Genomic DNA, 14,193 nt, shown 5'->3' with positions numbered 1-14,193 from the left:
CATAATTCAAAAAGAGTCATGTACCAAAATGTTCATTGCAGCTCTATTTACAATAGCCAGGACGTGGAAGCAACCTAAGTGTCCATCAACAGATGAATGGATAAAGAAGATGTGGCACATATATACAATGGAATATTACTCAGCCATAAAAGGAAACGAAATTGAGTTATTTGTAGTGAGGTGGATGGACCTAGAGTCTGTCATACAGAGTGAAGTAAGTCAGAAAGAGAAAAACAAATACTGTATGCTAACACATATATATGGAATCTAAGGGAAAAAAAAAAAGTCATGAAGAACCTAGGGGCAAGATGGGAATAAAGACACAGACCTACTAGAGCATGGACTTGAGGATATGGGGAGGGGGAACGGTAAGCTGTGACAAAGTGAGAGAATGGCATGGACATATACACACTACCAAACGTAAAATAGATGGCTAGTGGGAAGCAGCCGCATAGCACAGGGAGATCAGCTCGGTGCTTTGTGACCACCTAGAGGGGTGGGATAGGGAGGGTGGGAGGGAGGGAGATACAAGAGGGAAGAGATATGGGAACATATGTATATGTATAACTGATTCACTTTGTTATAAAGCAGAAACTAACACACCATTGTAAAGCAATTATACTCCAATAAAGATGTTAAAAAAAATAGGTAACATTCTTAGAGAGCAATAGCTAGGGTGACTATACAATTTATTGTCTAAACCAGGACATTTTTCGAACGTTTTATTCTGTAATCTCATCAGTAGTTACCTGATGAGAGTCGATTTCAACGACATTTATGTGATCAGTCAGGAAAACATCCTTAAGAAGTCATCTAGTGAAGAGAGTAGATTACAATTCTTGAGAAATTTCTACGCAGTTGTCCTTCCAACAGAAAAAAAAATTGCTAGGGGCCATTTTCACTATATACTATTTTGTCTATCCACCTCCCCAGCCCTGTCCTTTTCTCTCCCATCCCTTCCCCCACCCTTACATATGCATGAGATTCATATATGTATATATACATACAGTTATACATGTAAATGTAAGTATATATGTACATCTATATATAAGTATATGGATGTGCATGTCCATAGAATATTCTATGCATTTTCCACAATACACATATTTCAAGTTATGCACTTCCGAAAGGCCGAATTTTCTTCAGAGTTTTTGAGACAATATTCATTATACACGTGATCTGAGCATCTTTTGTTTTGGTAAAAGTCAAATGTAGAGTGAGATGTTTTGGAAAAATTATCACTGAAAGACATAGGATAAATAATTCTCATGTTGTTTATTCAAATAGTTCTTGAGAGCTTAGGGTGTGCCAGGCGTGATGCTTGGTGCTACATACACATTAATGGACAAGCAGGAAGTTCCTCTCCTTCATGAAGCTCACAGTCTCGTGGGAACACAAAGAAACAAGCAAGTAAACAAATACATAATTGCAAATTATAATTGCTACTAAGAAATAAACAGAGTGCAGTCTTCCAGAATAACAGGGAGGGAAAGACATAGATAAGAGGATAAGGAAAGTTATTTCTAAGAACATGGCGTTGATGATAGACTTGAAGGAAGAGAAGGAGCCAAAGGGTGAGAAGAAAAATGCATGAGAAATAGCAGACCCGGAAGTGGTTACAGCGTGTGCAAAGGCTCTGAGGCAGAGTGGAGCTTGGAGTATTCCAGGAAGTAAAATGAGCTCAATGGCCCTGCAGCTTGTTGAGAGAAAGGGAAAATGACATCGGAGGAGGTCAGAAATGGAGTGACATCCTGCCGAAGTTTTTAAGTTACAGAGAGGAGTTCCACATTGAAGAAAGTGAATCTTATTTAGAGAGTAAAATGTTGGAATTTGAGAGTTTGAAGGCTTCAGTGTGGGTAAGATCCAGCGAAGCTGTGGTGAAGTGACCAAAAAAACCTCCACGCTAATTTTGAATTTACATAGCTGTATCGCGGTGTTTTGGTATCATATTTTTAAAAATCCACACTTCATTTGCATTGTTATAGACATTGATTATGACTATGTTCATAAAGAAATATGAGCAAGAAACAAATATCTAAGACCATATACATTACTAGGAAAACCAAAAGGAAGAATTAAGGCAACGGTGTGCCTCAGTTTTGTGCTTCTCTTTAACAGTGTCAATTCTGGTATTTTTTTTTTTTTTTTTTTTTTTTTCTTTTGGTGGTACGCGGGCCTCTCACTGTTGTGGCCTCTCCCGTTGCGGAGCACAGGCTCCGGACGCGCAGGCTCAGTGGCCATGGCTCACGGGCCCAGCCGCTCCGCGGCATGTGGGACCCTCCCGGACCGGGACACGAAGCCGTGTCCCCTGCATCGGCAGGCGGACTCTCAACCACTGCGCCACCAGGGAAGCCCCAATTCTGGTATTTTTTATTCAAAAAACCTCACATTTCATATCAGTTGAACGAAGCTCAATTAACACTTCTTTTTAAACAAATGAGGCAAAACATTATTAAAGCTAGAATTTAACTCATATAGTTGGAATAAAAACAGTTATTGTTTTTGAATTTACTAACTGGTTGTTAGCAAACAAAATCCTATGCACACATGGGCAGAAACAATGTGTTCAATTTCTCAGATTCCAAGACTTAGAACAGCAGGTTCTTAGACTTTAAAAGTAGGTCAAATCAATGATATGTAATCCCTTGAATGAGCTTTGATAGTAATAGGAATCTGTAAACAAATCAAATTGTGAACCAATTAGGAATGCAGTTTTTAAGATCTCTACCTCTCAGAACTGTGTGGGGAAGCAAGATTTGTTTTGGAACTCAGATTTTTTAAATAATTAAAAAATAGTAATAGATGCATTATCATAATCACCCCATAATCAAATAAAATAATATATTGTAATGAAATACGTGATCAGTCACACTAAATGAGGTAAAGGCAGACCGTAAGAAGCCTTATATTAGATCAGGTCAGCTTCTGTCACCAAACAGATACTACAACTTTTGAGGAAGCTTTCAGTTTTCAAAGATTTGGAGAATCCTTGACTGTGGATAAGGGATTGTGCAACCATGGACTTTAATCCCATTCCAGTTGTTTCTTAAAAAAATATTCTTATGACCCTTTAAAATTTTTGTCAAGGGTTTCCATATTTTAAGAATCAAATTGTATATTTCCTACCTGAGTCTGGCCTAGAATAGTGAATATTTTCATGTGTGGTAGATATTTATAGGTGGAATATTAAATTTTATTATTTTCAGGAGGGTTGAGCCAAACCAAAAGTTGGCTCTCTCAGTAAGAGCTTTGAAAAAAATTATGTTAAAAGAAAAAGAGTTCAGGGCCTCCCCTGTGGCGCAGTGGTTGAGAGTCCGCCTGCCGATGCAGGGGACACGGGCTCGTGCCCCAGTCCGGGAAGATCCCACACGCCGCGGAGCGGCTGGGCCCGTGAGCCACGGCCGCTGAGCCTGTGCGTCCGGAGCCTGTGCTCCGCAACGGGAGAGGCCACAACAGTGAGAGGCCCGCGTACCGCAAAATAAATAAATAAATAAATAAAAGAGTTCAAAAGTAATTCTGTCTATCTGAAATAATGCTATAAAGGACTATGATTTCAGAGAAGGGAAAAAATATCTGGAAGGGGAAGCTAAACATGAGAATACTGCCTGCCAGATTGCTTAATACAGACCCATGTGGCAGGCAAATTAAGAGAGTAAATCCTGAGTTCTCATCACAAGGGGAAAAAAAATTTCTATTATTTATTTTGTATTTATAGAAGATGGATGTTCGTTCACTAAAATTACTGTGTAATCATTTCATGATGTATGTAAGTCAAGTCATTATGCTATATACCTTAAACTTATACAGTGCTGTGTGTCAATTATATCTCAATAAAACTGGAAGAAAAAATATAAATAAATAAATAGAATGACAAAAAAAGATATTCTTAGCTTAAATCAAAGCTCATAATCCTAATGATTATAAACAGAGTTACAAAACAACAAGGTCGTACTGTATAGCACAGGGAAACATATCCAATAAAAAGAAATAAACAAAATTACAGTTTGGAAATGGTCAGATTTCCATTTGCGGGCCCTAATAAATGAAGGTACTCTGCACTAACAAATTACTTTAGTTACTTGTTCGGTCTTGGACAAATCCTCTAAATTTTACCCCTGATGATTTCCCCCATATTTTCCTTAAGAATAGTGAGATTCACTTTGCTGTACAGAAGCAGCTAACGCAACATTGTAAATCAACTATACTTCAATCTAGAAAAAAAAAAAGGAATAGTGAAAGTTATGCCTTTTTGGCAAAGTATTTTAAAGCAGCACCTCACCAGACCTTTTCTTTCCCAAATGTTTGAATATGTCTCTGGCAGAGAGGCTAAGAGTGTTTACTTTAAACCTCTTTGCCCATTGTGGGATGACTTTAGATCGCATTCATCCACTGCAAGCCAGGTGGCATTTTCTAGAAGGGTCATTCCCGGGAGCAGTTTGTAGACCATCAGTGTGGCCGAGACTGCTCACTGACTAACCAATATCCATCCTCCCTTTCTTTCTTCCTAATAAAATTGGATTTTTTTTTTTTTTTTTTTTTTTTTTTGCGGTACGCGGGCCTCTCACTGCTGTGGCCTCTCCCGTTGCGGAGCACAGGCTCCGGACGCGCAGGCTCAGTGGCCATGGCTCACGGGCCCAGCCGCTCCGCGGCATGTGGGATCCTCCCGGACCGGGGCATGAACCCGTGTCTCCTGCATCGGCAGGTGGACTCTCAACCACTGCGCCACCAAGGAAGCCCCTAAAATTGGATTTTATATTGGATTTGCCACCCAGACCTGTGTTTCCCACACAGGTTTAAACAGTGAGGTTTAATCAGAGGTCCATTGGTTGAGCCTCTGAGAAAGCCCGTGAAGGGGGCTGACTCAGCGGGAGGTGCCTTTTGCTCATCACCTTCGCCCTCTTCCTGCTGGGAGTGTGGTCACCACACCTGGGTGAAGTCAGGAGCTCTAATTTGACAACCGGGAGGAGAGCTCAAGGCCAAGGGTAGCTGAACAGAAAGAAGGAAGCTAGGCTCTCTGGAGCCTTCCTACCATCTGCATCTTTTTTTACATGAGAGAAAAAAAAAAGAAAACCACCAATTTGTTTAAAGCACTGCTTTGTGGGGTATCTTCCTCATAACCAAATACAATTCCTAGTACAATTAGTGTGAGTAATCTTCAAAGTACCTTCTCTGTTAAATTCATCTACTTTTTTTTTTTTCCATTTTTTGGCCGTGCCGCACAGCACGTGGGATCTTAGTTCCCCAACCAGGGATCGAACCCACACCCCTTGCAGTGGAAGTGTGGAGCCTTAACCACTGGACCACCAGGCGAGTCCCTATATTCAGCTACTTTTTAAATGCTTTGTAGTACCAGGCTGAGAAGGAGAATGAGGGGACTTTAGGGAATGCAAGAAATCTGTCTTAATCTGGGTTGTGATTACATAGTTATGAGATATGAATTTATCTATGTCCATGTGTGTGTCATATATGTACACGTATATCATATATGTAAAAATGATTGAGCTGTACGTTGATGTGTGCACTGAATGTGTTTTATTTTATGTTATCCCTTAATTAAAGAAAGCTATTTTAATGTGTAACAGAGTGAAGGTGAAACTGAAACCGAACGCCTCAGATGGGATTTGAAACCAGCCAAAACTCAGTTTCGGACTTGAACCCATGGGCTGGGACTCGAACCCACCCACCGTCTTTTAATTAAAATCACTCGCCTGGTGTCAGGACTTAACTGAAGCTCAGGTCCTTTATGTCTTGGCGAAGAAGGAATTCAGCAAGAGGCAAAGTGATTGATAGGTAAGAAGTGGATTTATTAGTATCATTTGCAAAGAGTTTGCAGGATAACGGGGCACGAGAGGATGGTCCTGTCTCAGGTCTCACGTGAGCTCCTGGGGTGGGCTGCCAAGTGAGGGCCCTTCGCTTCGTGCAGGAAAGAGTTCAAGGGCGAGAGCCATAGCAAAGTGAAAGCAGGTTTACTGAGAGAGAAACACACTCCATAGACAGAGTGCAGCCTGTCTCAGAAGGTGAGACCGGCCCTGAAATATGGGATGGTTAGTTTTTATGCGCTTTGTAATTCCACAGGCTAATGCGTGGGAGGAGTATTCCAACTATTCTGGAGAAGGGGCGGGGATTTCCAGGAATTGGGCCACTGCCCACTTTTTGGCCTTTTATCATCAGCCTTGGAACCATCATGGTGCCTGTGGTGTGTCATTTAGGTGCTGATGTGTTGCATTGAGCGTATAATGAGGCTTAAGTTCTGCTGGAAGTCGAAACTTCCGCCATCTTGGGCCTAATTTGTTCAGACCACTTTTTGTTGTATCCAATTTTTCTCAATGGCTGTGTCATTCTTTAAGGGTTGTGCCCTACCCCCTTCCCTCCTGTATCAGTGGGATCTGATAATTTGAATATAGACACTGTAAAAGAGCTGGACAGATACAATTCTTTTAAAAAATATTCAATAATCTCTTTGATACAAGTGCCTAAGACAAGTACCCATTTCCCTCATTTAAAGATGGTTCTCAAAAAAAAAAAAAAGATGGTTCTCTTGGGATTTCCCTGGTGGTCCAGTGGTTAAGAATCCGCCTTCCATTACAGGGGATGCGAGTTCAATCCCTGGTTGGGGAAGTAAGATCCCACATGCTTTGTGTAAACTAAGCCCACATGCCACGACTGCTGAGCCCGTGTACCTCAACTAGAGAGCCTGCGTGCCACAAACTACAACGCCCACGCGCTCTGGATCCCATGTGCCACAACTAGAGAGAAGCCCCCGCACCACAACAAAAAGATCCCACATGCCGCAACGAAGATCCCACGTGCCACAACTAAGACCCCGACGCAGGCAAAAGAATAAATGAATTAATTAATTAATTTTAAAAAATGGTTAGCTTACATTTCTACTTGTTTCCCTGTAACCACGTTGCTGACACAGTGTCCTAGAGCCACATATTCCATCACTACTCCCTCTCTGAATATTCTTTTTCTTATATTCTTCTTTGAGAGCAAGGCACATGTCTCCATCAGCAGCAGTCATCTTCATTTTATGAACCCTAAGTCTTGGGCCACTCAGATTTCTTATTCCTGTATGGCTTATCAGAATTCTAGGCTCTGTGGTAACTGACCTATTGTGGACCTAGTGAAGTGGTTAAACAGCAAAACCCCAGGTTGGAGTTTTTTTGTAGTATATGGTATTGGAAGTATCACAGTAAAAACACAACAAAGGAATTTTTCATCTAGTATTCAATATGAAAGTTATTCTTTTTGCTGTTAAAAAACTGGACTGTCTAGAACTCCCTCCCTGACTGCCCCACCCCACCCTGGACTGCAGGTTACTGATGAAAAAAAAAAATCATACATTGACAGAGACCATACTGCTTAAAACTTCAGCATTGCTCATCATCAGAGAAATGCAAATCAAAACCACAGTGAGATATCACCTCACACACGTCAGAATGGTTATCATCAAAAAGTCTACAAATAACAAATGTTGGCCAGGGTGTGGAGAAAAGGGAACTTTTGTGCACTGTTGGTGGGAATGTAAATTGGTGCAGCCACTATGGAGAACAGTATGGAGGTTTTTCAAAAATTAAAAGATAGAACTACCATATGATCCAGCAATTCCACTCCTGGGTATATAGCCAAAGAAAATTAAAACACTATTTTGAAAAGACCCATGCACCCCAATGTTCATGGCAGCTCTATTTACAATAGCCATCATATGGAAGCAACCTAAGTGTCCAAAAATAGATGAATGGATAAAGAAGATGCGATATACACACAATGGAATATTATTCAGCCATAAAAAAAGAAATCTGTCATTTGCAGCAAGGTGGATGGACCTAGAGGGTATTATGCTTAATGAAATAAATCAGAGTAAGACAAATACTGTATGATATCACTCATATGTGGAATCTAAAAAATTTTTTTTGATGAATGAATATAACAAAACAGAAACGTACTCACAGATATAGAGAACAAACTAGTGGTTACCGTGGAGAGAGGGAAGGGGGGAGTGGCAAGATAAAGGTAAGGGATTAAGAGACACAAACTACTGTGTATAAAATAAATAAGCAACAAGGATATATTGTACAGCACAGGGAAATATAGCCATTATTTTGTAATAACTTTAAATTGAGTACAATCTATAAAAATGTCAAATCACTATGTTGTACACCTGAAACGAATATAATGTTGTAAATCAACTACTCTTCAAAAAAATGTCGTACTTACTAAAAATATTTCAGCATTGCATGGATTTATGAGGTCAAAAAGGGACTGGAATAGCTGTAGCAATAGAAACACAGTTGGTAAAGCCTCTGGATTAAAGTATGAACCTGGACAATCATAGAGAGAGAGACGAGAATTTTCTGTAAGAGATCACTACAGCTTCCATACAAGAAAGACCATTCACTGTCATGGAACATGAATCATTATTGGAATAAAAAAAGCGTCAGCAAATAATTCAGGCCTAGGATGACAAAGGAAGAGCAATTTAATAGGATCAAATTGTAAATTATTTCCCTAGCTCTATCTAGCTAAGAATTCTTATGAGTCCTTCGTGTGGAGGGAGTAGGGTGGATGTTAACGACAGAATCTACACAGGGGGTTTATTGTATCTTAATATTTGGTCAGTTATTCTTAATGGATCCTACTCTCTATATTGTATAGCATTAAAAGAACACGATAGGCACCGTCATAAGTTAGATTTGGGAACTGAAGAACTCTCAGCTGACAACTGCAATCAAAATTCTGGTGCTCAGAGTAGGTGGTGAAGAGACCAGCACCTCTTACAGAAAATGTGCTTTTACAAAGCTTATTCCTGTCTGGCTGGGTTAACACCTTACGGGGCCTTACACTGGAAACAGGGGCCTTGATTTTGCTAATTAAGTGTAACTAGTAAAAGAGAAACAGTTTTTGCAAACCTGGATTGCTAGTGTGATAATTCATTTCAATCTTTTGACCCTTGAAAGAATCATTATTTGACACATATGTGAGATAAATAAGTAAATAAATAAATATATATATATATTTATATTCAACAGACTATTATCCAATCTCAAATCTAGCTTTCAGATTTTCTTATTGATAAAAATAAGCAACAGTCTAAGTGACCTTTACTCTTTTTTGCATATTATTCTCTTCCCTTGTATTTATTTTCTTTCCCAGATGGTGAAAGTAATATAAACTCATTACCAGCCATTTGGAAAAGGTAGAAATGTGTAATGAAGACCATACTAACCACCTGCAGTCCTGCTTCTTTGGGTCTCTTTCCAGTGTCTTTCCTTGTACTTCTTTTTGTGTTGGCAAACTTTCAGAATAAAGGGTGCCAAATCAGAGATCCCTATTATATAATTGAACAAGTATATATAACAGCAGTCACAAAAATAACTCAGACAGAAATGATTACATAATTAACACAGTTGCACCCTGCCTTGATAAAGGGCAGAGATTTTGCAAGAACTGTCCCTTCTATAGTTCTAAATCATTTGTAAAATCACAAGTATAAACTACTTTTTTTTTTAATGTTTATTGATTTGTCCATTTTGGCTGCTCTGGGTCTTAGTTGCGGCATGTAGGATCTATAGTTGCAGCATGCGGACTCTTAGTTGCGGCATACATGTGGGATCTAATTCCCCACCAGGGATGGAACCCAGGCCCCCTGCATTGGGAGCATGGAGTCTCACCCACTGGACCACCAGTGAAGTCCCAGTACAAACTACTTTAAAAGAAATAATCAGATTGCTCTTTTGCTTCCTAATCATTTACCAAGATCATCTGAGCTGAATGAATGGGGTTACATGGGAGTGAATGTTGAAGACAGGGCTAACTTTGGGGCAATGAACACTTGGCAAACAGGGAAAGATAGCCAATGGACAAAAATGAAGATACGGGATTCCTTGGGGATGAGGGAGAAGACGTGTCCGGAGAGGGAGCTGGGGCATAAAATAATATGGGACGGTGCCAAATAGGGTGACCAGATAGAGTAAAACCCAGAACATTTTCAAGAGTGAGAACGGGGGCTTTCCTGGTGGCGCAGTGGTTGAGGGTCCGCCTGCCGATGCAGGGGACCCGGGTTCGTGCCCCGGTCCGGGAGGATCCCACGTGCCGCGGAGCGGCTGGGCCTGTGGGCCATGGCCGCTGGGCCTGCGCGTCCGGAGCCTGTGCTCCGCAACGGGAGAGGCCCCAACAGTGAGAGGCCCGCGTACCGCAAAAAAAAAAAAAAAAAGTGTGAAAACGGCACCATCGGGCTTCCCTGGTGGCGCAGTGGTTGAGAATCTGCCTGCCAATGCAGGGGACACGGGTTCGAGCCCTGGCCTGGGAGGATCCCACATGCCGCGGAGCAACTAGGCCCGTGAGCCACAACTACTGAGCCTGCGCGTCTGGAGCCTGTGCTCCGTAACAAGAGAGGCCGCGACAGTGAGAGGCCCGCGCACCGCGATGAAGAGTGGGCCCCGCTCGCCGCAACTAGAGAAAGCTCTCGCACAGAAACGAAGACGCAACACAGCAAAAATAAATTAATTAATTAATAAACTCCTACCCCCAACATCTTCTTTAAAAAAAAAAGCAAAAAAGAAAACAGTAAAAAAAAAAAAAATGGCACCGTCAATAATTGCACTGGGACAACAGGCTGGATTACACAGGGTAAATCAGGAAATGTGGTCATTTTATGTAAACTTTAAAAAAACAAACCTACAGCTCTGGTGGCAGTCAACAGTTGGCTGCTCTTACCATATATAGGACAAGTTTGATATTACCATCCTTAATTTTTAAAATAAATTTATTTATTTATTTATTTATTTTTGTCTGTGTTAGGTCTTCGTTGCTGTGCTTTCTCTACTTGTGGCAAGCGGGGGCTACTCTTCGTTGCGGTGCACGGGCTTCTCATTGCGGTGGCTTCTCTCCTTGCGGAGCACGGGCTTAGATGCGTGGGCTTCAGTAGTTGTGGCGTGTGGGCTCAGTAGTTGTGGCACACGGGCTTAGTTGCTCCGCAGCATGTGGGATCTTCCCGGACCAGGGCTCAAATCCGTGTCGCCTGCGGTAACAGGTGGATTCTTAACCACTGCGCCACCAGGGAAGTCCCACCATCCTTAATATTTGACCCCCCATCATTCACCTCTTATCTATTTTCACAAACAGAAGGAAATGCCAGGTGGGTTCTATAGATCCTCACTGAGGGTTCTTTAAAGAGATTGTTTTTCTAGGAGTTATTGTAAAAGGTTGACGAGGCCAAGATCAGGTTTCGGTCGTCAGGAGAGTGGGTTAGAGTCCCTCTATTTTAGGGTCCAGACTTCACTCTCAGAACTGCTGGTAAAGATCTGTGCTATTAGCTCTTTATTTATGGTAATTTTAAGCCGGAAGCTGGCATGATGGACTCTGTCTTGGCCTCTCTGTAGTGACTGTTGCAATATAGTCAGTGTCATCATACAAGTCTTAAAATGTAATGTCCACTAACAGATATCTTAAGCTGTTTGTATTTTCAAACCAGTTTGCTGAGTCCATTGTGCATGTTTGGAAACCAGTACATCAAACCTGAGTTTGCAAACCATAATTTGAGGGATACATGCAATTGGAAACAAGACTAAATTCTCTTCTGCTTTGAACCAATCCTGAAGCAGTGCTTCTGGACCAGATTTCACCCTGGGAAGTTGAGGCATAGGGGCTGAACTAACAGGGATAGGGTTGCAATAAGTACAGAGAGGTCCTCAGGTCACCTGCTTTTTTAGGAATACCCTGTGGTGGGATTTCTCATTGAGAGCTGCAACCCGTTAGGATTGGGACTCTGAGTAGACTAGGATGCTGGGAATTTGCTGTTGCCAAAAGAACCCCAAAGAGCCTTCGGGAAGCCCGAGCCCCCTGGGCCAGCATGTGGCTACTGGTACCATCAGAAGAGATGTATTGTACACGTACCTCTTCCTGCTGTTCCTCTCTTTCCCCAGTGGTCTGTATCAAACTAGCACTCACTCTAGCTGGATTCCCCACCTCCAGGTGCCCCAGAGAGCCAAGGGTACACGAGAGAAAGGGCTGGAACCTTGAAGGAGTGTGGGTGGTACTTGGGAGACTTTCCACTCTTACTAGCTGGAGATGCTCCAGGGCTTCCTGTCAGGCAACAGACTGGGATAGGATTGAACATCAGATTATTTAGAAGTCATCTGCTCACCTGCTTTTTAAAGAATATTCTGTAGTGGGATTTCTCAAACTAGAGATTCTGGTGTCTGTGAGCTCACCGTGAAAATTTTTAAATTTTTCATTTTCATTTAAATAATAACTTAAAAGATAATACGAGCAGGTTCTGGATCATCTAAATGATTTCCCTATAACCAAGCGCTACCCTGCAAGTTTAGTTTTGGGTTTGTGTTTGTAATTCAGTTAGCACTGAGCAGTTCTATTTTAATCAGGGAGCTAATGAGAAAGAACCAAAGCAGATTTAACATGCAAATGATGCGTTTATGCCAAGCGAAGGGCACATAATATCACAACAGGCTGCAGGAATAAATGGTTTACAGTGATTTGAATGAAAACAAAGTGATAGAGAATTGTCATCTCACAGTACCTGGTCGTCACCTGGTGACGACGAAATTCATGCTACAACTGTTGATGAGGAAAACAATATCATCTGTCACATTAAATTAAACTTTTAAAACTTTCTGGTTTTATTGCTTGGTGTGTATTCACTTTATAGCCTGATATTTTTTTTTGCGGTTCGCGGGCCTCTCACTGTTGTGGCCTCTCCCGTTGCGGAGTACAGGCTCTGGACGCGCAGGCTCAGCGGCCATGGCTCACGGGCCCAGCCGCTCCGTGGCATGTGGGATCCTCCCGGACCAGGGCACGAACCCGTGTCCCCTGCATCGGCAGGCAGACCCTCAACCACTGCGCCACCAGGGAAGCCCTAGACTGGTATTTTTTATAGTCACATAAGCTCTATAAGTAGGAGTTTACATCTAGTTGCATGTGAGGACCGGGATGGTTAAAGAGAATGAACTCGGGGCCAAATTTCTGGATATCAGTCTTAGCTCTGAGTAACCTTGGGAACGCTCGACCTCTTTGTGCCCCAATTTCTTCATCTGAATAGGGATAATGATGGTACCTACTATTATTCCGAGGAGTAACTGAATGCATGTAAGTTATTAGTGCAGTGCCTGGGCCTGCTAGGTATTCCTATGGTAAAAATAATTTAGCTCATTAGCATGCTAAGTGAAGTAAGTCAGAAAGAGGAAGACAAATACCAGATGATATCACTTATATGTGGAATCTAAAGTATCTCACAAATCAACATACCTGTGAGACAGAAAGAGACTCACAGACACAGAGAACAGACTTGTGGCTGCCAAGGGGGAGGGGAGGTGGGGGAGGAGGGATGGAGTGGGAGGTTGGGATGAGCAGATGTAAACGATTATATATAGAGAGAGAATGGATAAACAACAAAGTCTTACAGTATAGCACAGGGAACTGAGGTCAATATCCTCTGGTGAACCGTAATGAATATGAAAAAGAGTGTATATATACGTATAATTGAGTCACTTTGTTGTACCGCAGAAATTAAGACAACATTGTATATCCACTATACTTCAATAAAATAAATTAAAAAAAAATTTAGCTCAGGGCTTCCCTGGTGGCGCAGTGGTTGAGAGTCCGCCTGCCGATGCGGGGGACTCAGGTTCGTGCCCTGGTCCGGGAGGATCCCACATGCCGCGGAGCGGCTGGTCCCGTGAGTCATGGCCACTGAGCCTGCGCGTCCGGAGCCCGTGCTCTGCAACGGGAGAGGCCACAACAGTGAGAGGCCCGCGCACCGCAAAAAAAAAAAAAAAAAAAAAAAAAAAAAAATTTAGCTCAGAAATAAGTGAAGATCCAACAGTGTGAGAAGCCTTCTTTATTAGATAAATTAAGGTATATAAAATAGTAAGTAACACTTACAAATCACATCACATTTATAAGAAAACTTCTCCAAATATATTATTCTACTTAGCCTTCAACGTCTACCCTGGAAGCTAGATGATATTTTTGTTGTTGTTATCAAGATGAGGAAACTAAAGCTTGGACAGTTGAAGTGATATGCCCTGAAAAACGTGTTTGCCATGAGCATTTGATATTTTTTTCCCTCATGGAGAATGAAGGAATATTTTGTAACTGAACATTTTCCCCATTTTCTTTTGGGTTGCTAGGAGGCCCAGAGCTAATTTCGTAGTTGGTCCACATTAGTACTTG

The 14,193-nt window shown here is 41.7% G+C and overlaps 1 protein-coding gene across 1 annotated transcript in view; it reads left to right on the top strand.

Moving 5' to 3' along the window:
- Positions 1-5,222: 5,222 nt before the first annotated feature.
- The window catches only part of NSUN6 (NOP2/Sun RNA methyltransferase 6), a 108,403-nt gene continuing 99,432 nt past the window's right edge, over positions 5,223-14,193 (top strand). The window contains exons 1-2 of the mRNA XM_073801726.1: positions 5,223-5,307; positions 5,583-5,790. The gene's annotated coding sequence lies outside the window, so the exon portion shown is untranslated. The remainder of the gene's footprint in view (positions 5,308-5,582; positions 5,791-14,193) is intronic.

This window comes from Tursiops truncatus, chromosome 2, assembly GCF_011762595.2.
Source record: "Tursiops truncatus isolate mTurTru1 chromosome 2, mTurTru1.mat.Y, whole genome shotgun sequence".
Classification (NCBI taxonomy): Eukaryota; Metazoa; Chordata; class Mammalia; order Artiodactyla; family Delphinidae; genus Tursiops; species Tursiops truncatus.
This window is presented reverse-complemented; position numbering and strand designations above follow the sequence as displayed.